Raw genomic sequence first — 27577 nt, 5'->3', positions numbered from 1 at the left:
GGCCGTTAATAGAGACTCTCACTGTGCAGATTCCTGCAGGCGTTACGAGATGACCTTCGGCTGTGTAGGTTTCAGGGCCTTCCCAAGCTGTCCTAACTTTCTTTAACTTCGCGGCGAACGACCCACTGATCGACGAGAGCGGTCACACTGTGGCCGTCGATAAGAACGTCCAGGTCGCTAGGTCACCGTCTCGCATTACAGTTAGGGCGTGGCGTCGGGTCACGGCTGCGTCGACTTGTTCCGCTGCTTCCATGTTGAGTCGTCAGGTCACCTTCTGTAAGTGAGGTTTCACCGTCAGGGCTTTGCCTGGTAGGCGTTGTGTTCGGAAAGCTCCGTCGTGGCGTCGTCGTCGTTGGAGGATCTTCAGTAGTTCGTCGCACAGCAACCGCACCTCCATCGGTTTCTGCCCTTACTTTCCCGGATACGGGCTAGGAGACCAGCCCCGCATTGGGCCAGAGTACTGCCGGGGGTGCGGTGACATGCGGTGGCTGGGCGACGGCGAACGGGAAGGACTTCGTGGTGTCCATTGAGTTCCTGTCAGGTAGTCGGCGATGTCACGTGGCCGTTCTCCTGGCTGCGGACGCGGTGCATTGACGGCGAAGCCACGCAGTCCCATCTGTCGGTACTGGCAACGGCGGTATGTGTGTCCAGCCTCGCCGCAGTGGTAGCCGAGCGGGCGGTGGTCAGGGGTGCGCCAGACGTCAGTCTTCCTCGGCACACTGCGTTGGGCCGCTGGCGAACGGTAGGACGTCGGTGGGGGGGGGGGGGGCGGTGGCGTCTGGCGACGGAAGTGCGACGGGCAGCGTTTTGGCGAGCGCGTGGAGGAGGGGCATGGCGGCGGGCTGCAGCAGCATAGCTCATGGCTTATAGCTGAGGCTCTTGAGGCTGAGGAACGCCCAGCGATTGCTGGATCTCCTGGCGTACGACGTCCGCGATGGATTCCACGTGAGGCTGCGCTGGAGGAAGTAATTTTCGCAGCTCTTCTTGCACGATCGCTCGGATCGTCTCACGCAAGTCAGTGGTTCCAAGCGCTTGAATGCCGGCGTAGCTGGTAGACGAGAAGCTACGGTTATATTGCCGCGTGCGCATCTCGAGCGTCTTCTCTATCGTAGATGCTTCTGAAATGAATTCGGTGACCGTCATTGGCGGGTTTCTGATCAGCCCGGCAAAGAGTTCCTGCTTTACTCCTCGCATGAGCAGACGGACCTTCTCCTCGGACATGTCTGAGTCAGCGTGGCGGAAAAGTTTAATCATATCTTCAGTGAATAGCGCCAAGTTTTCGTTTGGCATCTGCATGCGGGTTTCAAGAAGAGCTGCGGCCTTCTCCTTGCGCACCACACTTGCGAAAGTGGTGAGAAAAGACGTCCCACGTTGTAAGGCTTCGCTCTTGATTCTCGAACCAGGTCCGAGCAGCATCTTCTAAGGCGAAATACACATGCCGGAGCTTGTCATCGTCTGTCCAGTCATTGAAGGCAGCGACGCGGTCGAACCTTTCGATCCAGCTTTCTGGCTCTTCCCGTGGCAAACCGCGGAAAGTTGGCGGCTCTTTGGGTTGCCGGAGCAGGAGTGGTGCAGGCTGCACGGGGGCGGTCATGGTTGCAGTAGTTGATGTCGGGATCCGAGTCTGCCTGGCTGCTTCAGGCAGGGGCCCGTACTCTGATTGTAGTTCCCTCTGCCTGCGGCTTGTTCGCTGTTGAGGGTTAGCGTCCGTGTCTTCTTTGACGCTTGGGCTGGGGTCACGGCTTGAAGGAGGCGTCCGGTACATGGAAGAAACAGCACCTCCACCAGATGTCACGGGGTCGTGACGTGGCTGAAGACAGGAGACTTTGTGTTGGCTTTTAACTGTTTATTTGGGTGAACCTGTGCCCGGTAAACAAAAAGTCCGATTACAGGAGCAGTCTTGGACTGATAGCGGCGAACGGAGCGACGGCCGTCGATCAACCACTGACAAGCGGCGAAGTGCATCAGCATATACACTCTTGCCATCGAATGTTCTGGCGTTATCGCTGGCGATGGCGTAGGTGCCAGAATAATCTGTACAGTTCGCAGAGTGGGCGTGATCTTACCGAAGCGATCTACTAAAGTCCGGAAGCTTCTCGAAAACTCCACGCGCGTTTTGCGCTGAGAATTGTGTAGTGTTTTGGGGCAATAACAAAACTTGAGAAATAGAACGTGGCAATATATGTACTTGCTTAACTGGGCTGGGTTAATTCATGCAATAACGTTTTCTGTTAATTTCATTTTTTTTAACCTTGTTGTATCATCTGTCACGCGTGCCTAGCCATCCAGCTTATCCTGCATCTAATATCGAAGTGAATATAAAAATTATCGAAATAATTGGGTAATAAAAGTAAAAAACGGTCAGATTCTGCATACCGTTTATATCCAAGCCTCCGAAAACACTGCACTTTCCACACAAAAGCACTGCTGAGTTGTACTAATAACGTGTTAACGTTAAAGACCTCGTGCCACTGAAAATACAGCGTTGGTGTCGGTAGCGTAAGTTATAAGCGAAAAATTGGCGCTGTTCGTCAGTGACTAATCCCAATGGGTCAGAAAAAGTAATAGTGAAGCTTGCACCAAGCCGTTCAATGTTTGAAACAGTAAAACTGTGATTCCGATGACTAATGTTGTTGCTTATTATATAGATTGGTTTCTAGCCCTTAGCTAGGTGATGCAAGGTTTGAATTGCTTCTATGTTGCCCGGTTTGATTTCCTCATGGTACAACTCCTGAAAATAATTACTGTTCATATTTATTATTTGCCCATCACGTGATTCCAAAAAGTAAAACGTGTTCCACAATCACCGCAATGGCAACAGGTTGCGCTGACTGACATATACCTATAAAGTGAAAGGAGAGACGACCGCAAGCGTAGCTCAGTGGTAGAGCTTCTAAAGCGTTATTCGAAGGTCACAGGTTCGGATCCTGCCGGTGGCAAGTAATCTTTTCGTCCACTTTTTTTCTTCTCATTTACGTTGCAATTACTTTACTAACATCCGCTATAACCAATTGGAATAGAATAGTGGAGATTGCGGAAGAGTTACACAGAGAGCTGTACAGAAGCGGAAACTACGATGATGATATTGTAAGAAGGAATAATTTCCCAGAGGAATTGGGCATCCTACCAATAACGGCAGGGGAAGTAAGGAAAACCTTAGAAAGAATACAAAGACGCAAAGCTGCTGGTGAGAATCAAGTAACAACGTACCTGCTGAAAGATTGCGGAAAAATTGTGTTAGCAAAACTGGCCACCTAATATACAAAGTGTCTCTTGATGGGAAGGGTACCAGAATCTTGGAGGAACGCCAACATCATTTTAAGCCAAAAGAAAGGGCACGTCAAGGACTTGAAAAATTACGGACCCATCAGCTTACTGTCCGTTTTCTACAAACTATTTACGAAAATAACAGCTAATACAATTCCTAATACAACTATCTTGTCGTCATCCTTCATTAATTCGTGAAGCCTTATTGCCTTCTTCTTTTGTTAGCATGTGTGATTGATGACATTTTTCCATTGAATAAGAAATGCTTTTTCTGTCGCAAAATGGTTTGCAGTGAACTTTATCCTGTTTTGCCCTGTAAAATGTTTTCTCATTAACCGTTCTGCACATTTGTTTCCTGCCTAGTGACTTTCACTAGGCACAGTCACTATACAGGAAACTGGCAAACTATCTCAATGGACGATAGATCTCACTAAAGGACAACAATTTAAACTATGAAAAACTCAAATGCAACCAACAATATAGAGCTAGTAGAGCTTTCGAAGTTAATCAATAGGCGCAAGGTAGCTGACATCAGGAGGCATAACATGGAGAGAATCGAGCAGGCTGTAAAAAAGTGCCACAAGCCTAAAAGCTGTGAAGAACAACGTTTGCATGGGCAAAAATAGGTTGTATGCATTAATGGACAAGGAAGGTAATGTCATAACCAATATGAATAGGATAGTTGAGGTCGCGAAGGAGTTATACAGAGAGCTGTACAGAAGCCGAAACAACCAGGATGATATTGTAAACCAATAATGGTTCAGAGGAATTTGACATACTAGTAACAACAGGGAAAGTAAGGAACCCTAGAAGGAATGAGAAGAGGAAAAGCCACTGGAGAGAAACGGTAATAACGGACCTTTTAAAAGATGACGGAGAAATTGTGTGAGAAAAACTAACCCCCTTATATACGAAGTGCCTCTTCAAGGAAAGGGTGCCAGAATCTTGGAAGAACGCCAACATAATTTCCATTCATATGAAATGAGACGTGAAGGACTTGAAATATTACAAGCCAATCAACTTACTGTCCATTCTCTACAAGCTATTTACAAAAACAATAGCCAATATAATTAAGGCGACATTTGAGTTTAATAGACCGAAGTACCAAGCAGGATTTCCTACAGGGTACTCCAAAATAGACCATATTCATACTATCAATTTGGTAATAGAGAAATGTGAAGAATACTGCATGGCTTTCATAGATTACCTGAAGGCATTTGACTCAGTCAAGATATCAGCAGTAATGCAGGCACTACGCAATCAGGGTGTCGACTAATCCTACATAAACACACTGGAATAAATGTACAGTGGATCCACAGCCACTATAGTTTTCCATAAAGAAGAGTGTAAGGCAAGGAGGCACGATCTTTTCAAGTGCTATTCACCGCGTGTTTACAGGAGGTTTTCGGGGCCCTAGATTCGGAAGATTGAGGGTTAAGAGTTAATGGAGAGTATTTTGCTAACCCATGATTCACTAATGACATTGCCTGGATGAGTAACTCAGCGGATTTATTACAGCTCATGATTACTTAACTGGGCACAGAGAGTAGCAGAGAAGGTCTGAAAATAATGTGCACAAAAATAAAGTAATGTGCAACAGTCTCAGCATAAAACAGCACTTTGCGACAGGTGGAGAGACACTGGAAGTTGTTAAGGAATATGTATACTTAAGACAGGTAGTAAGTAACCATGGACCTGAACGATCAGAGGGAAATAAGAAGAAGAATAATGGAGTGAATTACATTCGGAAAGCATTCTCAAATCACTAACTGTAATCTGCCACTAACCCACAAGAGGAAGATATATAACAGCTGCATCTTGCCGGTACTAACTATGAAGCAGACACCTGGAGGTTTACAAAGAGGGTTCCGCTTGAATTGAGGATGACGCAGCGAGCGATGGAAAGGAAATTCATACGTGTAATCTTAAGAGACAAGAAGACAGCAGAGTGGGTCAGGTAACAAACGGAGGTTAAGGATTTCATTGATGAAATCAAGAAGAAGAAACGGACATGGACCGGGCACACAGCATGTAGGCTGGATAACTGCTGGTCATTAAGGGTAACTGACTGGACTCACAGAGAAGGCAAATGCACGAAAGAAATACAAAAAGTTAGGTGGGCTAGTGAGATTAAAAGAATCACAGCATATCCCCGGTCTGAATGATGATGAGTAGGGTGAAGCGTTTTTCCGTCCATTTGTGCGTCCGTCTGTCCGTCCGTTTATGCAAACGTGGGTCGATCAGTCCATCCGTACGTCTGTCCGTCTGTCTTTCTGTATGTCCGTCCGTCTAGCCAACACTCCAAGTACCACGATCTCGCACCTTTACATCATATATGTACGTATGTATGTCCGTCCGTCTAGGGAACACTTCAAGTAGTACCATATCGCATCTTTTCATCATATATGTCTGTAGACCCGCCCGTTTGTTCGTGCATCCATCTGTTCGTCCATCCAACCGTGGGTCGATCTGTCCGTCCGTGCGTCTGTCTGTCTGTCTGTCTGTCTGTCTGTCTGTCTGTCTGTCTGTCTAGTGAACACTCCAAGTACCACCATCTCGCATCTTCTCATCGTATATGTCTGTAGGTCCATCTGTCCATTAGTGTATCCATCCGTCAATCCAACCGGTTGTAGATCTGTCCGTCCGTGCGTCTGTCGTTCTGTATGTCCGTCTGTCTAGAGACCACTCCAAGTACAACCATCTCACATCTTTTCATCATATATGTCTGTAAGTCCATCCGTCCGTTCGTGCATTCATCTATCCGTCTAACCGTGGGTCGATATGTCCATCCGTGCTTCTGTCCTTCTGTCTGTCTGTATGTTCATCCGTCTAGTGAGCGCTCAGTGTACCACCATCTCGCATCTTTTCATCATATGTTGATTACATACAAGTACCACCATCTAGCGGACATTCGAAGAACTAAACTTCCCTGTGGCACATACGCGAGAGAAGTGGTTACTACAGAGAACGATCGGGTAACGCCTTAAGGAGCTTCACCTCTAAACGTTCGCGGATATAACGTGGCAGCAGAAAGCACAAGACCGGGTCGATTGGCGGATCATGGGAGAGGCCTTTGCCCTACAGTGCGAGTACTCAGGCTCCTGATGATGATGCTGCCGATGATGATACTTCTCTTGGCGTCATTCTCTATTAGTTCTCAATAATTTTGCGTCAAGGTAGGACACTCGACACGTAGTTCGTCCGTTTACGCCGCAACCATTCCTATGCCATACGCGTCATAAAATGGCTTGGTTATTGGAAACATACATGCCTGCGCGTCTGCCTGCGTGTGTGTGTACCCCGGCCGTGGCCGTATTAAGTTAGAAGTAATTAGTTCCCGTTGCAGTAATTATATTAAGGAGCTGTGTCATACCCACAACGGCGGCCGTGTGGCTAAGGCACTCGGTTGCTGACCCGCAAGTAGTGGGATCAAATCTCGGCTGCAGCGGCCGCATTTTTGGTGGAGGCGAAAATGCTTAAGGACCGTGTGTCTATGTTTGGGTGCACGTTAAAGAACCTTAGGTTGCAGAAGTTTCCAGAACCCTCCCCAACGGTGTCTTTAAAAATCATATGATGGTTTTGGGACGTTAAATGCCAGCAATTGTTATTGTGCTGGCATTTATTGGGCAAAACAAACCAGGCATTTTGAAATTATTTATATTAACTAATTATTGAAAGACTAAACGAAAAGCCAGACCTTAATAGCCTCAAAAAAATGTACTTGCAAATGTGAGTGATACCTGGAAAATTAGTTATGTTTTCTAAACCAAGTTTTTTTCTAGTGTGTCGACGTCAATTACCGGTATTAGCATTTGCTCGTGTGTTCGCGCACGTGAAGGAACGCTCGAAGGAATGTGGCTCTGTTGGTGATACCCAAGCAGCCATTGTTCATGTTTTGACACCGGGTATCATCACAACTATAGCCATGCTAGCACGTGAGTTCACCAAAACTGGTACGCTAGGCTTACATTCCGGTAATGTCAAAAAGACGTGCGCCATGCGGAAATAGTTATTATTGTAAAAATAGAATATCAGCCTTCACAGAGCTTCGCATTTACTAAGAGTTGTTCTTTATGCAGAACACTTGTACGGCAATGTAAAGTCGGCTTCGAAAATTGGCGTCTGTTCACCCTCACTGCAGTAGTTCGTTCCTTCGAAGTTACCGTTAAAAAGGAGGGAAGGGGCGTGCCCTGTCAGGTACACCTGCAAAGGAGAAAACTCGATACACTGCTTACTTCTTTATCTCTCAAAGTGCACCTTGTGTAAAATGTGACTAGCAGACCACAGGTTCATTGGAAATTTTAGGATGAAATCGGCCGGGAAAAAACAAATTTAAGCTGACATGTTAATATTTTGGCGTCGTAAGAGGAACTTGACCAGTGCTTTTCGATGAAACCTTTGCATACGGCATTACATCTAATGTGCGCTGGCGTCTCCACAAACCGAATCCGCTTCGTCAGAAAACGAAAAAAAAAGCTTGAGCATATTTATGTCATTTTTCCGCCCCTTCTGGGCATCTGCTAGAGGTTCATACCGGTTATTTGTCCATAACGAGGGCATTGCGCGTTGTGCCCGGAAGAACAGGGCTGGGCTGCTCACTCCAACTAGAATGTGATATAAACCACCATATTCAACGCGTGACCGACTCACACTTATACTTCGCTTCGCGCATGGGCACGTGAAGCTCAGTGGTCACGTGGGCCGCCCCAAATTTGTGCTAGGCGATGCGAAGACGTGGCGCTTTCTGGAAAGCATCCTCGCGAGTAGCGTAATAGCGCGGCCTCCCTGAAGGCGCGTACATGACGCTGGCTTCCGGGCAGGAGCGCTTTTGATGAACTGTGCCGAGACACGGTGGTATTCGCGCTCGCACGCCACTCTTCATCTCGCGACGGCGAATACGGCTGCGTGACTGTCTCGTACACACGCACACGCAGACGTCTGGCACTTGGGCCGCGTTCATCATCCTGTGTAGCGCTTCGCGCCTTCAAGGAGTACGAGCAGAGTGCTTGGCCTGTTTGAACCAGCCGCCCTTGTTACCAACAAGTGTTCAGCGTGATATAGGGTCTCTCATTATTCCTAATGAAGTGCGCTGATTCAGTCGCTCCTGATGGCTCCCACAGCATTTTTTTGAGCGAAGTGCAGTCGTAAAGAATTTGGGTGAAGGTATGCAGAGCATCACTTAGAACTTTGGTGACTGAAGAGCCTTTTCAGAAAGCCCTATACGCAAGCTGCCGAGCACCCTATGACGTAAACGGGCCGCCCGCGTTGTTTACGCTGCTGAGTTGCGCGTGCAAGCAACGAGAAGTGCTCATTTCGCGCGCAACTGTTTCTCCTACCGTGGTTCTCGGGAGCAGCCGTGCACATCAGCCATGGTTGGCACATACGCTATCATGGCACACATCTTCGCACACGTTCTATCTTGCTCTGCACTCAGTCTGTAGTTTATTCATGTAACACGCAACCTGAATATTTTTTATTATATGCGAAGCATTTTTAGCGATATAAGGCGACTTTGAGCGCATCTATCTATCTATCTATCTATCTATCTATCTATCTATCTATCTATCTATCAATGATGAGATCTATATACCAAAATGTCTGGAGCATAACATGACTGTGAGACAAGCATATGTGACTAGTCATAACATGAAAATTATGACATGTATGTCAGTGTCATAATTTACATTTCATGGTCTTGCTGCTCTTGTAGTGGTTTCGTTCTCATGACATACTACAAACTGGTATGGTATGACATGACTGCATGGCGAACATAAGTGGTAGGCCCTAACGTGCAAATCATTACATATACGTCATGTAAGTCATGACTACACGCCGTACGATCACGGTGCGCTCGCGGTCGTTTCGCTAGCTTTCCATGTGCCAAATTTGGTATTAAGGTACGTGAATAGACAACGAAGGTATATGACTGGTGCAACGCATGCGTGTTATGTAAGGACATGTCTATATGCTACTCTCATGATGCGCTCGCGGCAGTTTCGCTAGCTTCGCATATACCAAATTCGCTATTACGTAACACGAACTGAAGAAGGTAAATGACAAGTCCAAATATGGTAATCATGACATCCGTGTCATGTAAAACATGACGACACGCTACGCTCATGATGCGCTCGCGGGCGTTTCGCTTGCTTCATATATACCAAATTTGGTATTAAGTGACGTGAATGATATACAAAGGTATATGACGGGCGCAAGCATGATAATCATGATATAACCATTACATGCGTATCATGTAAGAACATGACTGCATACCGCGCTTATGATGCGCTCGCGGCGATTCCGCTATCTTCAGATATATCAAATGTGGTGTTGCGCAACGTTAATAGACGACAAACCTGAATCACACCCAAACATGATAATCATGCTATGCATGTCATGTAAAACATCACTACATAACGCGCTGGTGGCCGTTTCGCTAGCTTCACATATAGCAACGTGACGTGAATGGATGACGAAGGTATGACTGGTGCAAACACGATAATCATGAGATGCGTGTCATGTAAGAACATGACTATACGAAAGTATGTGACTGGTGCAAACATAGTAATCATGACATGCGTGTCATGTAAGAACATGACTATATACCAGGCTCATGATGAGGTCACGGCAGTTTCGCTAGCTCTACATATACCAAACTTGGCATTACGTGACGTGAAAGGTCGGCAAAGGTAAGTGACACATCCAAAGATGATAATCATAATATGCGTGTCATGTAAAACATGACCATATGCTACGCTCATAGCGTGATCGCGGGTGTTTTGCTAGCTTCACATATACCAAATTTAATATTACGTAACGTGAATGAACGACGAACACAAATGCCAGGCGCAGACATGATAATTATAATAAGGATGTCATGTATGGCATAATATACATGCCTACCACTGCTGGGGCTAGTATTGCAAACGTTAGTGGTGCCGAAGTTACGCGACTATGAAACAACATACTTGCATCTTATGCAGATACTTATCTTGATATCATGCTATCATTTATTTTAGCTGAGCAAACTTAGCCCAAATACGGCAAGCCTTAATATGGCCATATACCTAATTTGACATCTTCATGAGGCCGGAGAAGCCAAACGCAGGAAGATACTAATTACCCCTCACCAACTCTATTCTAATTAGGCTCATATATGTATAATTCGTGTTAGTTAGGATGCAACTCATTACACTGATTAATTAGCCTGATACCCATTCAAACACATCCAAAACACTGGACTTAGCTTGTATTAGAACAATACATATAAGAAGGAAAGACGACATAGGCGTAGAAAAAGGTTGGCGCTAAGAAAAGTAGCGCCCACATTTCTTAGGGTCTGTGTCGTCTTTCCTCCTTACACGTACCGCGCTAATACAAGCTAGGTTGATGGATGACCAACTCGCCCGAGCTACAACACTTGCAAGATACTGGAGTTTCACGTGACATAATTAAGATAATTAGGCATAACTAAGATAATTAGGCAGATCCAAGGTGTGCATCTAAATCTGACATAAATCTAAGCATGATTGAGCATGTCTTCATCAAACTAACCTGAGTATAAAAAATTGAAACATTGGGTTTAATTTAGCAACTTCTCAATGAATGCAACTAAAGGAATCGAAGTCGAATTTCCATTATCTCAGACAATCGAAGCTGAGGAAAACACTATTTACTCCTGATCGAGTGTAGTCTCATTAGGCGAATATAAATCTAGCCTTAGAGCTATTTGTAATTCATCATCATCATGAGCCTGATTACGAGCACTGCAGGGCAAAGAACTCTCCCACGATGCGTCAGTAAAACCGATCCAGTGCTTTCTGCTGCCACGTTATACCTGCGAACTCTTTAAAGACATCATCCCGCCTATCTTTCTGTTTTTCCTTCGTGCGTTTGTCTTCTCTGAGAATCCAGTCAGTTATTCTTAAAGGGGCCCTGCAACACTTTTTGAGCATGGTCAAAAAACGCTGCCTTTCGGTAATAGAGGCTCCCGAGAACACGCGAGCCAAATGTTATCGCGCAGCACGCAGCCTAGAAATCACAATAAATTGTCAAACTCAGCTAAAATTTCTTTCTCTTCTCTCGAAAAATGACGGAAGATGCTCAAAAATCACGCGTAGATTGCCCATCTATCAGCCATTGGGTTATTTGATCATGGCGCGCTCGGTTGTTACAGAGATCACCGCGAAAAGCCATCACTTGTCCACGCGTGCGCGTGCGATCGCACTGAAAAAGCCGCGTATTTGAAGAAAGAAAAAAGCAAAAAACTGCTCAAGGTCACAATTCGCGCGTGACGGTTTTTGTTTGCCCTCCCATCCCTACCTGATTAGCTTCCAGCGCTTTCGTCTGGATGAGAGAAGAGAGAATGAGATTGCACAATGTGACAAATCTTTGTGTAATTCCGATCGAACTGGACAATTTCTCAAAATTTTTGCGGCGTTGAATTTGTAAAGCAATGCGCTTTTTCGGTGAATTATTCCATTGTTACTGAAAAAATGTTTCAGGGCCTTTTTAATGAACAGTGGTTATTTTGCCTACGTGCTACGTGCCCGACTCATGTCCATTTCTTCTTCTTCATTTCAACATTGATATCCTTAACCCTGGTTTCCTTAACCCACTCTGCTGTCTTGTCTCTTAAGGTTACACCTATCATTTTCCTTTCCATGGCTCGTTGCGTCTTCCTCAACTTAAGCTTAACCCGCTTTGTAAGCCTCCGGGTTTCTGCTCCATAAGTAAGCACCGGCAAGATGCAGCTGTTACATACCATCATCTTGAGAATCAGTGACAGATTACCATTCACAATTTGAGTACGCTTGCCGTATGTACTCCACAGCATCCTTATTGCTCTAGTTATTCCAGTCTCGTGGTTCGGCTCCATGGTTACTACCTGTCCCTAGCAGACATAATCCTTTACAGCTTCCAGCGTCACTCCACATATCGCAACGTGTGGTTTTCTGGCAAGACTGTTTTGTGCACTCAATATTGTGCATAGTGGTACGTACCACTATGAGGGCTATACGTCCTATTATGAGGGCATACGTACCGTTGTGACGGCTCCTAAAAACACTTGCAAACCTAACGAGTCACGTAAACTTACCGTTGCGTGCATGGTGCCAAGAGTTTATCCAAGCTGGCACTTTGTGGTCAGTGATGCAAACACGTCCTTACTTTCGTACGAAGTTTATTGCATTTTGCCGCCCTCTATTATTAGAAATAACTCGCCCTTCACCTTTTCATCCAATATTCTAGGTTATTTGGCTAGCCAAAGATGTCATTACTCGTACGTATATCTGACTCTCGATTGAGGACCACTACTATATTTATTTACTAGAGTTTTAGTTACTACCCCAAAATGCCAACAAAATGGGATACAGCCATAACGGCAGCGCCAGTCTATTCTTTAGCAGCTAGAAACTTTTCATCTTTACTTTTCATGCACTTCAACCGCCCGCGGCGTATACGTGCTCAACGCAACAATCATACAGAAGTAGCTCATTAGTTCGCAAAACAGGAGCGGGCAAATCGTCAGTGGACGGGAAACGTCAAAGTAGGGCTGCGACCACTCAAAATAAGCATAAATCCGACATTTTGGACCCTTTGAAGCCATCAATGTCAAAATTGAAAGAGAGAAGAAGTTAGAAGAAAATAAACGTGTGAGAAGAAGGGTCATTTGATCACTAAGCTGGGCTATGTGCTCTGTACTATTTAGGTATTGTGTATCATTTGGTCAGAAAAAAGCAAAGTTGTGAGAAGTTAAGAGCATTAGAACTTTTTGTTTTGTCCAAAGTGTGAAGTATGGTGTGCATGTTGAGCTTGAATTTGGTGGAGAAGTTGAATTAAGTTGTAGTAGCACCGGCCGTTGATGTCGGTGTTGCTGTTAAGTTGGCGATAGATCACTGTTATGGTTTAATAATTGTTGGGCGAAGACGGTGTTCGTTAGCTGTAAGCGTTGATCGGGCCTAAAGCGCATAAGCTGCGATATGTTGTTATTTTTGTTCATTGTTTTAGCTCACTTGTTCCTTGTGCGCTAAGAAGCAAACGTGTCTAAGACTGTTTCATTTGTTGTACGTTCTAATTTCAACAGCTATGGGATCATTATACGTTATGACTACTTATGGGTTCTTGCGGGCGGCCTAACGTATGCCGGTGTATGCATCCGCGCCGCATCTTTAAACTGCCGTGATACTCGAGTTGGTACGTGTTGCATTATGTTGCTTTGTCTTACGTAGCGATCGCAAAGCTTACGTTTACGCTTAGGTGTTATGCGGCTTGTTGTGTCCGATTCGAGCTGGCATTTTAGTTCACTCACAACATATGTTGTCTGACACACCCTTGCATTTAGAGCCGTTCGTTAAACTTGAACTGTATTCGAATAAGTATTCCTTGTAGATTCACGGTCCAATCACTATACCATAAGTGTGCACTCTTAAAAAAATAGTAGAAAGCTTGTGACAACAAGCAAACAGTTAGTGATAGGAGCTGTTACTATAGATTTCTTGGGCACTTATTAACTCTTGTCACCTTTTTAGTACCTAAGCAGCACACGCTCAAAGGTCGCCGGAGGTTCTTTTGTGCACTGTTGCTTTTTTCCATGCACCTATTTAATGAATTCGTGGAACAATACTTGAATGCCATTACTACGAGCGTGAAACAACCCATTACTTGCATGTTGATCCGTTCAAGTTGATCGAAGCGCTTTATGTAAACTTAGTCAGAGCCTCCTCTATTTTCCAGTGCCCGGGCGGGGGAGAGGATTTCAATGGGAAGGGGCCATCGGTTCTTGTGTGGCTTTTCGCTGCCAGGCGCCACAACAAGAGTAGACATGCCACCACGTTGTCTCTCGCGCAAATGAATGTCGCAGCTGCATTCGAAGCTGCTATAGGGCTTGGTTTTCGGCTGTATTCGCATTCTTTAGGGTATAATGTAAACATGTAAGCGAAAATAGTGAATTACTTGTTGTTCTGAACGCTCAGATTACTTTACAGACATGTGTCGTTCTCAACTACTTGATCGAGGCACTCGCGCCTCGTCTGCTAGGCCGGTAACAGATACAGTTTAATGCATGCTTTCAGCAGCCATTCATGTATCTTATAATAGATGTCTATAATAAGCAGGGCACCACCTAGGCATTTTCTTATCAACCCGTAAATACTGTAGGTACACTGCTATTTTTTATATCCATTTGTCTTTTATACCAGTGTCTTTTATAATTAATCTGCGGAAATAATCCCTAGAAGTCCGTTTTGTCACGGTGAAGTATGCTTGACAGAGAGATGCTTTTTTACAGCGAAAGTTATTATGACAAGATCACAACCCGGTTCACATGCGGCGCCATAGTTGTCCACCGCATCCGCTCATGTTCGTAACTACCATAACACGAAATAAAACAAACTCTGTAAATTGAAAGAACGCCAGGCCTGCGCAAAACGCGCAGCACGGTGTTTAGAATGGCGTGTTTCACAGCTCGCGGCTGCCTCTGCGCAGAGCCCATAGACGGAGCGGACAGGGTGACGGTGAGTTAAGGCGACATTTATGTACAGCATAAACAATGGGGCTACATATTCGACACTGGCGCCGGCAGATTAGGGAGCTAGCACTCAAGTGCCACGAAGAGCCTTCGGACGCTCGCGGATGCTCTGACGCTATCTTCTGCTGTTTGTTGCCGTGCCGCTTGGTTCTTTTAAAGGCCCTGGGGATTTCTTAGGTTAGCAGCCTCCACTCAAGAACGCCTCATGCCTGGCGTCAGCAGCCTCCAATCAGGAACCACCACTGAACCTCACGTCATCAACCTCCAATCAGGAACCGCCGATGGATTGCACCCATGGGCGAGGGGTATTGCCACGCGTCGCGCGAGAAGCGCCGGGCTAGATGAGGTCGACTGCATCAACGTGCTGGAATCGGACCCGTGGGTGGAGGAAGCTTGCCGTACGTTGCGTAAGACGCGCCGTTGATGGTGATGGCGTCAGCTGGGCATGCTCGCTGGTATTAACGCTGGTTGCCGTTGCAGATGCAATGAAGTTCGGTTTGGACTTTAAGACATAACAGCGACCCCGCCACCAGACTATGCACCAGGACGACGAGCTACTTTCACGTAGCTGGGTTGTCAGGCGTGCTCGTTCGTCAGATCCCTCCAGGTTCGCCTTCAGTACTATGGGGAGGATGTGGCTCCAGGCTCAGTTCCGTGAACAGATCCCATGCTTGAATAAGGATCCCACCTTCACTGGCTTGTCGCCCCAAACTTGTCGACTAGCTTCGCTCGTGTCGTCTGGTGATTTCAGGTTCAGCACTTGAAAATGGTCCTGCAACTTGTCAAGAACGGTTTGACAACAGACAACACACGACACAATCAAGTGCTTTTGGTTACCCATTAAACCATCAGACACAATACAGTACAATTTCTACCTAGCTACGTGTCTATCAGAATTTCAATCCCTCTACATTAAGAGACACATGTGGGAAACAACACTTTTAAAATCAAAACTTAAAATTTACAGGTGCAACAACGCAATGAAGTAGAATACAACAAAGTTGGCCCCTTGAGATCACTCTAGACGGGAACGCTCAGCTGACGTCACGATGAAGACAAAATTTTTTCCCGACTCACCAGCGAAAGACCGAAAAGTGGAGAAGGTAATAAATAAAACACACGTCTCAATGCGTCTACATTAGCGTTAAGCTTTTTTTCTAGTAGCGAGCATCTAAATTGTGCTGTTCGAGTATCATGCTCCACCTCAGTCACCGGCCACTTTTAGGCGGTGTGTTATTGAACCTGGTTAGAGGACAGTGGTCAGTTTCGACAGAAACCTCGAACCGGGGACATAACAGGCTAGCTTTTGAACGGCCCACATGAGGCAAGCGATTTCCTTTTCAGAGGTACTCTGTGCCCTTTCCCTGCAGTTCAGTTCTCGACTTAAATATAAACTGGCCTTTCGTTACCAGCGCAGTCTTGCTGACACAATAGAGCTCTCGTGCCGTGATCACTCATGTCGCATTGAATGACAAAGCCCTTAGAAAAGTCGGGCGCCATGAGAACGGGCTTTTTGCCTAAGGCTTGGTTCAGCTTGCAAAATGCATTCTCTTTTTTTTTTTTTGAGTCCCACACCACTTTCATTGGCTCGGACTTTCAAAGTGCGTCAGCAAGAGGGCTGCATGTAATGCTTATATTATCCTGTCAGGCCCAAAAATGCCTTTATTTCAGATTTTGTTTTTGGTTGTGGATAGTTCATGGAGGCAGCTACCCTAATTTCTGAAGGTATACGCCAGCCTCGTCCCACAACGTATCCCAGGTAAGACACCTCGCCACACCATATAGGTGACGTGTAGCAGGTTTAGCTTCTTTCAACCTGTTCATCACGACTCGTAAATGCTGCACATGTTCTTTCCCGCTGTTCGAGAAGGTGGTTACATCGTCAAGATACGGTAGAGGGAGCTCGGAGAGGCCATTAGTAACGTGGTCCTGAAAGCCTGAAAAACAAGAGTGCATTTCCAACCCAAATCTAATTTTGATTGGACGATACGTTCCGAATGCGGACACAAATGCGGCATAATGGCTAGCACGCTCCGAAAGGGGGACTTGCTAATACCATCGCACAAGGTCTAACGTGGAAATGTAACTAGATTGTGACACAGTTTCTACCCTCTCCTCTAGATTTGGTATCGAGTAAGTTTGATCTCGTCTTATGGAGTTAAGGCGCTGATAATCGATGCATGACCTAGAATCTTTTCCCGGCACTTCGACCAATATTAGAGGGGATGTATAGATACTTTCGCCCGATAGTATAACTCCCTACTCTAGCATTTTATCGATCTTCTCTTTCATGATCTGCTTTGGGAAAGGGAACATCGAGACGGCTTGCTGTGAATAGGTTCCTCAAATGTTAGCCCAATATCGTGTTTATTCACAGTCCTGTTTCCAGTGCGGTCCGAAAACACGTCTTTAAACTCGGAAACAATCCTCCTCAAGTCCTCCTTCTGGACTTCACTTAACCTTGACTCAAGGTTCAACTGCTCCAAGATTACCTCTGACCCCTTTCGATTACATCACTAGAGGTCAAAATGTCTGCTTATTTTTCCTCTGAAGCATTCAAAAACATATTTACTACCGCTTGACTTTGGACCCAGGGTTTCATCAAGTTACTGGGGCAAATTTTGTTTGAGCACCTCACTAACTTTACTTCATAATTGGTATGGGAAAGCTTCGATATTACTTTAGCGGCCCTTTCCTATGAACATCAAGCTTGTTTTTTTGTTTTTTTTTTTTTGACGGCCGCAGCATTACTTGACTTCACACTTCAAAGGTACGTTTTTCGACAATTTTCAGTAGCATCTTCTTCCACAACACTTGTTCAGCCTTAATGTAACTCTCCACAGGATCTTTTGTTTTTGTGAAGTGTTTTTGTTTTTGTGAAGGAGGTAGAAAACATACGCCACTACATTAGGGTCTTCATCAAATCCTTCCCAGGATTCGCGTAGCATTCGCAATGGTGTCCTTAAACTCCGGCCACATACAAGCTCTGTAGGGCTAGCCAGTGCTCTCATGGGGAGCTGATCTCAAAGCGAACATAGCGGTAAAAATACACGCTTCCCAGACACATTGCGCTCGTAACCAAGAGCTCTCAGTATTTGTTTCAGAACGGAATGCGTATGCTCTACCGGATTACAAGGTGGGTGATGGATCGAGCTGTGCACTACGTTTATTCAGCATTAATCGAAAAAGTAGAGATAAGGCAGCTGGTGAAGACAGTACCGTTGTCGCAGTGGATTTCAGAAAAAAGTCCAACACGTACGAATATAGAGAGCAGAGCATCCACGACGTGAGGAGAACTCAGCTCCTTAAGAGGTGTCGCTTCTGGAAAATTTATGGCTACACAGAGGGCCATCAGGATGTATCGACAACCTTGCTTTGACTCTTGCAATGGCCCGATGATATCGATTACTAGACGCCAAAAAGGTTCTGTGATGATTGGCACAAGCTTCATATAGCTGCCATAGTTGTCCGTGGATTTCACCGCTCTTTGACAAGTGTCGCATGAGCGCACAAAGTCTTCGGTATCATTCCAGCATTTCGGCCAATAAACTCAAGAGAAGTTCTACCATTGGTCCTCTTTAGGCCTAGATGCCCTGCCCACGCGTTTTCATGCGCCAGTTCCGATAGTTGGCGACGATACTTTTGTGGCATCAAGAGCTGCTCATACGTGCGACCTTGCACATCTGTGTAGCTACGATACAGGGGCCATGCTTTGTCATAAAAAGAAACATTCTTTTTCTTTGTTCGCAATATTACCCTTTCCACTAGCGCTTGAATCAACAGGTCCTCACGCTGCTCTCAAAATAACGCTTCTGGATCAACCCTCGACTGCTCCCACCAACTTTGCGCTACAGGCGAGAGCGTAGCGCCACTCTCGATCTCGCCCAACAGCACCACTCGCTTCAGCTACGGGCAGCTCCAGTAACTCGCACAAAGTTTTCTCTCCGAGGCTCTGTCGACTCACCGCCAAGGTCACGCATATCAGCTGCTTTTCCAGGTGGTGTTTTACTACATTAAACGAGATCAAGTTCCTGTGAAAACTTCCGCTCTTGCGATCGTGAGGGCCACGTACGCAAAGTTGGAAAAGTACAATTTGCCCTGCTCTCTGGGAAGCTGCTTAGAGTAATTCGAAAAAAAAATAAGGAAAATAATAGGGAAGCGTGGAAGACACAGCCGCTTCGGTGGGAAGCTTACCGAACGGGCCATCATTGACAACCGTAGCGATTGGTAAGCGAGTACTCTGCTCCTCGGCGACTTGCCTGATCCACGTGTATTCTCCTGTAAAGTCGTCCGGAGACAAAAACAAAGGATTGTCAACGTCCATGGTTGCCGATGAGTCTCAAAGGGCTCGACAGGTTTCACATTGACACTAATTTCATGGAGATACGGCTCTAACAATCATATGTTTTTTTTGTTTTTTTTTCAGACTGTCTGATTGTTGCGAAAGCAAACTTTTGTTTACAATTTAACGCGATATGCTCTTCCTTTTTGGAGTTATAGCAGATTAGCGGCTTCCGTCACTCAAACGCCCGTGTAGTATCAGTGTGCAGTTAAGGAACCTCACTCGATTTCTGCGCCTCCGTTTGCCCGTCCCCTACAGTGTCCTTCGTAAGAGACAGGTCCTGCCTGAAATTGCGATGCGGAGTGGGTTTCCGTTCTTCCATTTTCTTTGAAAAGCCCTCTTTTCTTTCACCCTTTTCAACAAGCACTACCCTACTATGCATCTTTCGGCGAGTATAATACACCTCAGCTAGCTCTGCTGCCTTGTTTAGCTGCATTTCGCCAAGCTTATCTTGCAGCCAAAGCTTGACGTCATCCTTGATGCAGCGGTAGAACTGTTGCAATGTCTGTCTAATGCAATTCATTCTACCACCTTATTGCGATCGTCATAAGCATCTTCGCCCTTAAGTCATTCAATTATATTGGCTATAAGACGAAACGTGAAGTCAACGTGTGGCTCATTGCCAACCCCCCCCCCCCTTCTTTTGGCATACTGGAACTTTTGCCGGAATGCCTTGGCTGACAACTTATGACGTCCCATCTCAAGATAACTTCTTTAACCTCGTCATAGCTCTCAAACGTTTCCCTCGACAAGCACGTTATTACGTCGAATAATTTGCCTGAAAGTTGAGCTAACTGGTTATGTACTCAAGCCGCTCCAAGGTATTTCACTCAAAGACGTGTTTGAACTTGACAAGATACTTTCCATGTCCTCCATGTCCTCGCCTACTACAAACGGTGGCAGCTGGTCCGAAATTCTATGACTGCTGACCAGAACCAGCACAAAAGGTACGCTAGGCGCCTGCGAACACTGTAGGATTGCCATTTCCATTCTTTGGAACTCAAGGCGCTCCTGTTTTTCGGCCTCCTCGCACTCGCGATGTTCTCGTCTTTCTGCTTGTTCGTGTTCACAAATTTCTCGCCTTCCTGCTTTCTCGCTCTCGCAAAGTTCTCTTTTTTCGGCCTCCACGCAGCGTGCTTTGATATCCCCCAAGGCGTCATCGAATTCCTCAGTCGTCACTCCCTTCTTTTGCCCCGCCGTGGTGGTCTAGTGGCTAAGGTACTCGGCTGCTGACCCTCAGGTCGCAGGATCGAATCTCGGCTGCGGCGGTTGCATTTCCGATGGAGGCGGAATTGCTTTAGGCCCATGTGCTTAGATTTTGGTGCACGTTAAAGAACCCCAGGTGGTCAAAATTTCCGAAGCCCTTCACTACGGCGCCTCTTATAATCATATGGTGGCTTTGGGACGTTAAACCCCATATATCAACTCCCTTCTTTTGCACGATCTCAAGGATCACTTGCTTTCCTTTCGCCCAGCCCGGAGTAAGGCGAAGTTTTGCATAAATTTCGATCAGTTACTTCTTTTTAAGGATCTCTATCGTTCACACTGGCCTCTTGCTGTTTGCATTTGTTTAGAATCTACTTGCGGTACCCACTATAAGTCCACTAGCAAGACACGCAGGCAATTTTCCATACTACCGTGTTTACATCGTCCGCATTGGCTTTGGTCTCAAAGCACTCCGACTTGGCTTGAAACAATCAAAGCTCACTCTAATGCTTCACACAGCCCTCCTCTAAACTACTATAACCTGTGCTAGAGCAGTCGGGTGAACTAAGAGGAAAACATCAGGCACTCACCGCATCAAGGTACCTGACGCCGGCCGATCCCACAGTGACCATCCACTGTTGCATAATGGGCCACTGTCACCACTGTTGGGTAATGCGTGTCTTTCAGCTCGCAGCTTCTTCTGAGCAGAGCTGATAGACGGAGCGGACAAGGCGGCGGTGAGTTAAGGCAACATTTGTGTACAGCATAAATAGAAGTGTTACATATTCGGCACTGAGGCCGACAACTTAAAGGGCCACTCATCAGGCCCCATACCAAATTTTAGTTGAACAGTGGAAGTTGTTGGATGTCCGGCGAGGAACATTTTGCCACAAAATTTTTTTGTATCAGTTCATCAGAAGTGGAGAGAACAGGTTTTTTGAAGCGGCGCGAAACGAGGCTGAGGGGAGTGGAGGTTGAAAACTTTGCCGCTCCTCTGCGTAGCCTTCGCAAGCCAAATCTCTTCCCCACTCTCTGCGGCCTCCGACCAAGAGGTCACGTGCGCATGACGTGACCAAAGAAGTTGATCCCCCGAGCACGCGAGCGGCGTTGCTTTGTTGACTAGCGTTATTTTGTGGTCTTCTGCCTGTTTCTGCGGGATCATTTCGAAACGCTGGCTTTGACGCGGTAGAATAGATGAGCACAATGAGTGCGCGAACGCGTAGGAGCGTTCCACGGTGGTGGTCTGCTCGATGCGCTGACCGCGGGGACGTGAACGCATGCGAAACGCCAACACATTAGCCTCGCATCTCGTTGCAATTCATGGGAGGGAAAAAAGACGCTCACATTCTCTTATTGCGTCTCATTATTTATTTAGAGTTTCATTAATCTCTTCAAGGAACAAATTACATAAACTACGCATGTCATGTTGAATAACTTTTGCCATGTCACGCGCCACTGTTTGCAATGTCAGAGCAGAGTCGTCTACGTAAAGGCCAACGTCACTGCATTGCCGTGTACGTAGGGCCAATCGTACGCGCACGTCATGCTCTCAATCTCTGGGTGCGCGCTGGCCGAGGGGAGGGGAAGCAGCGTTCATCTTGAAATTAGACCCATTTCCGCGGCGCGTAGCGTTGCAAATTTTGGCAGACGTGATTATGAACGCCTCATCTACGCATTGCGCTTGTCAGCTCAAAATAGTCAAACCTGGTAAGTGGCCCTTTAAGGAGCTCGCGCTCAGGTGCGGCGAAGAGTCGGGATGTATTCGGACGCCCTCGGACGATCTGAAGCTATCATCTGCTGTTTGTCGTCGTGCCGCTTGGTTCTTTGATAGGCCCTGGGGATTCCTTACGTCAGCAGCTTCCAATCAGGAACTGCCAATATATTGCACCCATGAGCTCGTGGTATTGCCACGCGTTGCGCGCGACGCGCTGGACTAGATGACGTCGACTGCATGATCGCGTTAGAATTACACCTACGGGTGGAGCAAGCTTGCCGCGCGTTGCGTAAGGCACACCGTTGACGGTGATGGCGTCAGCCGGGTACGCTCGCTGGTTTTGACGCTTGTTGCCTTTGCAGAAGCAATCAAGTTTGGTTTGTACTCTAAGGCCCAACAACAGTCACAGCGAAAGCTAGTAGAGCGGCCTTTCAAAGCCTTTTCCAAACACTTCTTGGAAGGAAGGAAAATAGGGGAAAAAGAACGGCAGGGAGGTTAACCAGCCTATACACAGCCGGTTTGCTACCCTGCGCATGAGAGGGGGATAAGGGAGACGAAAGACAAAGAGCAGAGAGGGAAGAGAGATAAACACAGCACATTCGGCAGCACACGCGCGCACACTCAGTCATTGTCCAGTCTTGTCTTTCGCGCTGGGTGACATTGCTGTTACAGCCACTTGTTCAAGTGCGTGTCGCTTAGGAATTTCAACAGCGCTTTTGTCGCCTTCTGCTGAAATATCTTCTCTCGGGCACTTGACCGAATAGTGTCCACACACATTTGTCTGTTGTTGATGCGCGCAAGAACGTACGGCAGTGACTGTCTCTGGATGTCATACAAAGGACAGTCGCACAAGATGTGATGTAGCGTCTCTTCGCAATGACAGGCATCGCAGAGAGCGTTGTCAGCCATTCCTATTACAAAGTAATATGATTTTGTAAATGCAACTTCTTGCCATAAGCGATGAAGAAGGGTGGCTTCTCTTCGGTCGAGCATAGTGGGCATGCGGAGAGCCATCAAAGAGGACAGACGGTGTTGATGATTCATCTCGTTGCTTGGTGGGCACCACAGTGAAAACGTGATTTCACGCGCAAGTCGTCGAAGAATACTGGCTGCATCGGTCCACGAAAGTGGTATGGCTTCTTCTCGTGTTTCTTCAAGAGTGGCCCGCGTGGCAGCATCGGCATGTTCGTTCCCTATGACGCCGCAGTGACTTGGCAGCCACTGAAACGTCACATGATGCCCTTTCTTGTGTGAAGTGTGGAGAAGGCATCGCATTTAAAAAACAAGGTGTTCGTACGGTCCGCGACGCAGTGCTGAGAACACAGATTGTAGGGCAGCCCTTGGGTCGCTGCAAATTGACCATTGTTGCGGTGGTTTCCGGTTGAGCCCAAAAAGTGCAGCGCGCAAAGCAGCTAGTTCCGCTGCTGTAGATGCCGTGGAGTGGTCAGTCTTAAAGCTAATGGTAACACCTCTTGCTGTGACAACTACTGCACCTGACGAACACTGGTGGTTCATAGAGTCATCGGTATATATATGTACAATGTCTCAATATTTTTCGTGCAAAAGAAGAAGAGACAGTTGTTTCAGCACGGGCGATGAAAGCTCAGATTTCCTCCGGATCCCTGGTACACTTAGATGCACTGTGGGTCGAATAAGACACCAAGGGGTATCGATGGTTTAGATGCAGGAGTGAAGCCGGAGGGAAGTTTCTCTTGTACTTCACAATCATTTTAGCGAACGATGCTTGGCGCCTCTCTGAAGGCAACAGTGCAAGGTGATGACAGGGAGCACGTGCGAAGTGTCTGATGTGCGTTCTCAGGACATCTAAAACAATGTGAGTTTGTATCGGATAGTCACCAGCAATTGCAATTGATGCCTCTGTTGACGTACATCTGAGCAGACCAAGGCACACTCTCAGTGCTTGGGTTTGTGTTGCCTGTAGAACACGAACATTGGTCTTGCAGGTATTGCTAAGCACGGGCAAGCTATATCTCACTAAACCGAGAAACAGGGCTCTGTGGAGTTCCATCATTGCATCTACTGACATCCCCCACGTCTTTCCTGCCAGAAACTTGAGCAATCGGGAAATAGCAGTCAGGCGCTCCTTCATATAGGCCACATGCGGACTCCAACAGAGGTCCCTATTAATAACGATGCCCAGAAACCGGTTGGTTCTGGCGTAATAAATCTGTCACCAGCAAACTGAGATGACATAAGGGGTCATTGCTTTGCGAGTGAAAGCCACTAGCGCGCATTTCTCTGGTAATATGCTGAGACCTTGTTTTAACAAGTAGTTGGCAATCATAGTTTCTTCTCTTTGAAGCCGGGAACGTATCTGAGGACGTGTGACTGCCGTAGTCCAGACACAGATGTGGTCTGCGTATATTGAGATTTTAATGGTACTTGGGCAAGTATTCAGCAAGGCCAATAAGTGAAAGATTGAATAGCGTCGGGCTAAGAACTTCGCCTTGAGGAACACCCCTGGAAGTATAGCGTCACGTAGCTCGGCCATTTTCTGTGAACACAACGAATGATCTTGCAGCCAGGTAACTCGAAATCCGCCAAAAGAGTCAACCACCAAGGCCAACCACCGCAAGCGCACCCAAAATGTCTTCATGTGGTACATTGTCATACGCGCCTTTCACATCTGGAAACAAAGCTGTAGATAGTCGCTTACGGGATTTTTCGGGCTGAACGTATACGAAACTAGATCAACGACATTGTCAATGGAAGAGCGGTCGCGTCGGAAACCAGCCATGAAATTCGGATAAATAATATAGTATTGAAGATACCACTCCAGGCGGCCTAGTATCATCCGTTCCATTATCTTCCCTACGCAGCTGGCCAGTGCTATTGGATAATATGAGGCGAGTTCGAGTAGGGATTTGCCCTGCTTTAATATGGGTAACAAGCGGCCTACTTTCCAGTCGTCAGGAACATTGCCATCCTGCCACGAGATGTTGTAAAGACTCAACAGTTCTCTCCTTGCACCTTCCCCAAGGTTGCACAAGGCTCGGTACGGAAAGCCATCTGGGCCCGGAGAAGTTGAACGCCTGCAGAGAGCTAGTGCCGCCTCGAGCTCCTCCATTGTAAAAGGGAGGTCCATGTGTATAGTCACGGGAACGGGGGACGTCACCTATTATTGGAGAATCTGGACGAGTGGCTTGGTTGGCGATCTGCGCACAGAAATCTTCTGCGACATCGATGTCTCTCCTCCCTTGAAATAGTGCGAGTGCTCTGAATGGAAAACACTTTTTGGATTGCTACAATCACACTGCTGGGTATGCACTACGCCATACGTATTCATAAATTTTGTGTAGTAGGCTGATGTACACTATGCCATCCTTCGTCAATCTTTCGGGTAGCATGGTATTCGCAACACACTTGTGAAAAATTTTGTGCAATTTTCGCATGCATGGGCTGACGGCGATGAAGAAATATGCCTGAAGCGCGTATGCGCCACAGTTAATAGGTGATCAAAAACAAGTTGTGTAATGGGTTGGAGCGTTCGACAACCCACTCGTTACGCAATTCAGATTGTGTGACGCCTGGTTGTTCCTTTGATGTTCTAAAACGCTTTATTACTCATAATAACGTGATTCCTTTCCCGACATCAAGCTTGCCTAAGGCCAGTTTATAAACGAGTTCCAAGCACTGGCGTGGCTCAGTGCTTGAAACTCTGAATACTGGGCTGGCACACAGCGGGCCCGGGTTCGAATCCCATTGTGTCATTGGTGTTTTATATGAGTTATTTTTAGTTATTTATAACTCATTTATAATAACTCATTTATATGAGTTATTTGCTGAGTTTTTTTTTCGTTCAATACTGGTTACAGACACCAGCGGCGGTGGCGGACAACTATGGCGCCGCGTGTGACACGTGGTATGATTTCATTAACTTTCGCTGTGAAATCACAAGGACACAATGTGGGGTCTCGATATTAGAGAACTCCGCGCTCTTGGAGTGAACGGACACAGAAGACGCGGTCAGAATGAAGCAAACAATACCCATTTATTGAACTGCTTTTAGATCGACAATATCGTGAGCCGAATTATTATACATCAATTGTGAACAACACGCTAAACAACCTGACACAATATTACGCAACACTCAACAACATGACAAGCACAAGAACATACACAAGGCGGTTTCGCCAATGCTTGACTCTTCACGAGGGCCCCTGGCAGACGACCCGCGGTGCCGTGCACAGGGGACCCACTTTGCGCCAACGGCCACCCGCCAAAAAAGACCCGCTCATCTCTCTCTTTCCGCCCACAAGGCTTGCCGCTAGGCGTCACTGCCAGTGCCACCGTTCTAACAATGATGTAATAGTGGTGATAAACGCTCGCGAGCGCAACGCCACCTACCACTCGATAGTTGGGGCCCTTGAACATGGCAACTGCGCTGGACATGTGTGTCACAAGGCGCATGCAACTTTACAGGGGGTGTCAACACGCCCCTAGATTCGAACCCGGGTTTCCTCCGTGCCAGCCCAATATACTACCACTGAGCCACACCAGTGCTTGGACTTGTTCGCAAGGTTTCCTTAGGGAGGCTTGATGTCGGTTTAAGAATCGCATGATTATGAGTAATAAAGCGTTTCAGAACATCAAACGAAAAATTTCAGGCGTCACACATGGCGAATTGCCTAACGAAGGAATCGTCCGACGCTCCAACGCATTATAAAACCTTGTTCTTTATCACTTATTAACTGTGGTGCATACCCCCTTCGGGCATAATAAGTGTGTAGCGGATAGCACCCTTCTCCGAAGAGTGACGAAGGACAGCAGAGTGAACGCCGGCCAATTCTCCTGATTGGGTATGTGACAGTGCTCACAGGCAACAAACAAAAGAAATGATTGCCAGCCAACTGCACAAAAACTATGATTGGGGTTCCACAAGACCAAAATAAAGTTATTTTTTTCTTCCTTATTTATGTGGTGCATTAGGTACTCAGTGAGCGTACTTGTAGAGTAAACAAAGAGTGATTAGAAAAGACTCTGAAAGACCACTCTTAACAACTTTCGGTGTGACTATGCTGATTGAAAGTCGATTGCTGAGAGAAGCATTCGCCCGTAGCTAATACTAAAAACTCGTGTGCTTAATGCTCCCTGATGCTTGCGACAGGTTAGGGGCGTAGCACAATATACGCAAGCCTGGAGTTGATGCACTAAAAAGCACAAAATGCCCGTACACTGCTTCCAGAGGTATAGGTCATTATTCGTTCCCTTCGCAAAACTTTTAAGTAGTATACATGTGTTGCCACCGAGAGAAAGTGCTGCAAAAAATGAAGAACTATATGCAAAGTGATTTCACTGTGGATTTCAGAGCTTAGACAATGAAATTGTCGTGAAACAAACAGAAACAGCTTCACATGTGACATGATTTCTGTAATCATTGCTTGTGCTTTGAACAGGCGCTTTTATTGTCTAATTTTGATGCTGACTCTCAACTTGAGCCAAGGTGACAGGAGTGAAAGATGTGGCCTGCTGTCAGTTGCTTGAGCTCGTCTGTCTATTCGTG

This window comes from Rhipicephalus microplus, chromosome X, assembly GCF_043290135.1.
Source record: "Rhipicephalus microplus isolate Deutch F79 chromosome X, USDA_Rmic, whole genome shotgun sequence".
Classification (NCBI taxonomy): Eukaryota; Metazoa; Arthropoda; class Arachnida; order Ixodida; family Ixodidae; genus Rhipicephalus; species Rhipicephalus microplus.
The sequence above is the reverse complement of the archived record's forward strand: the minus strand, read 5'-3'. Positions refer to the sequence as shown.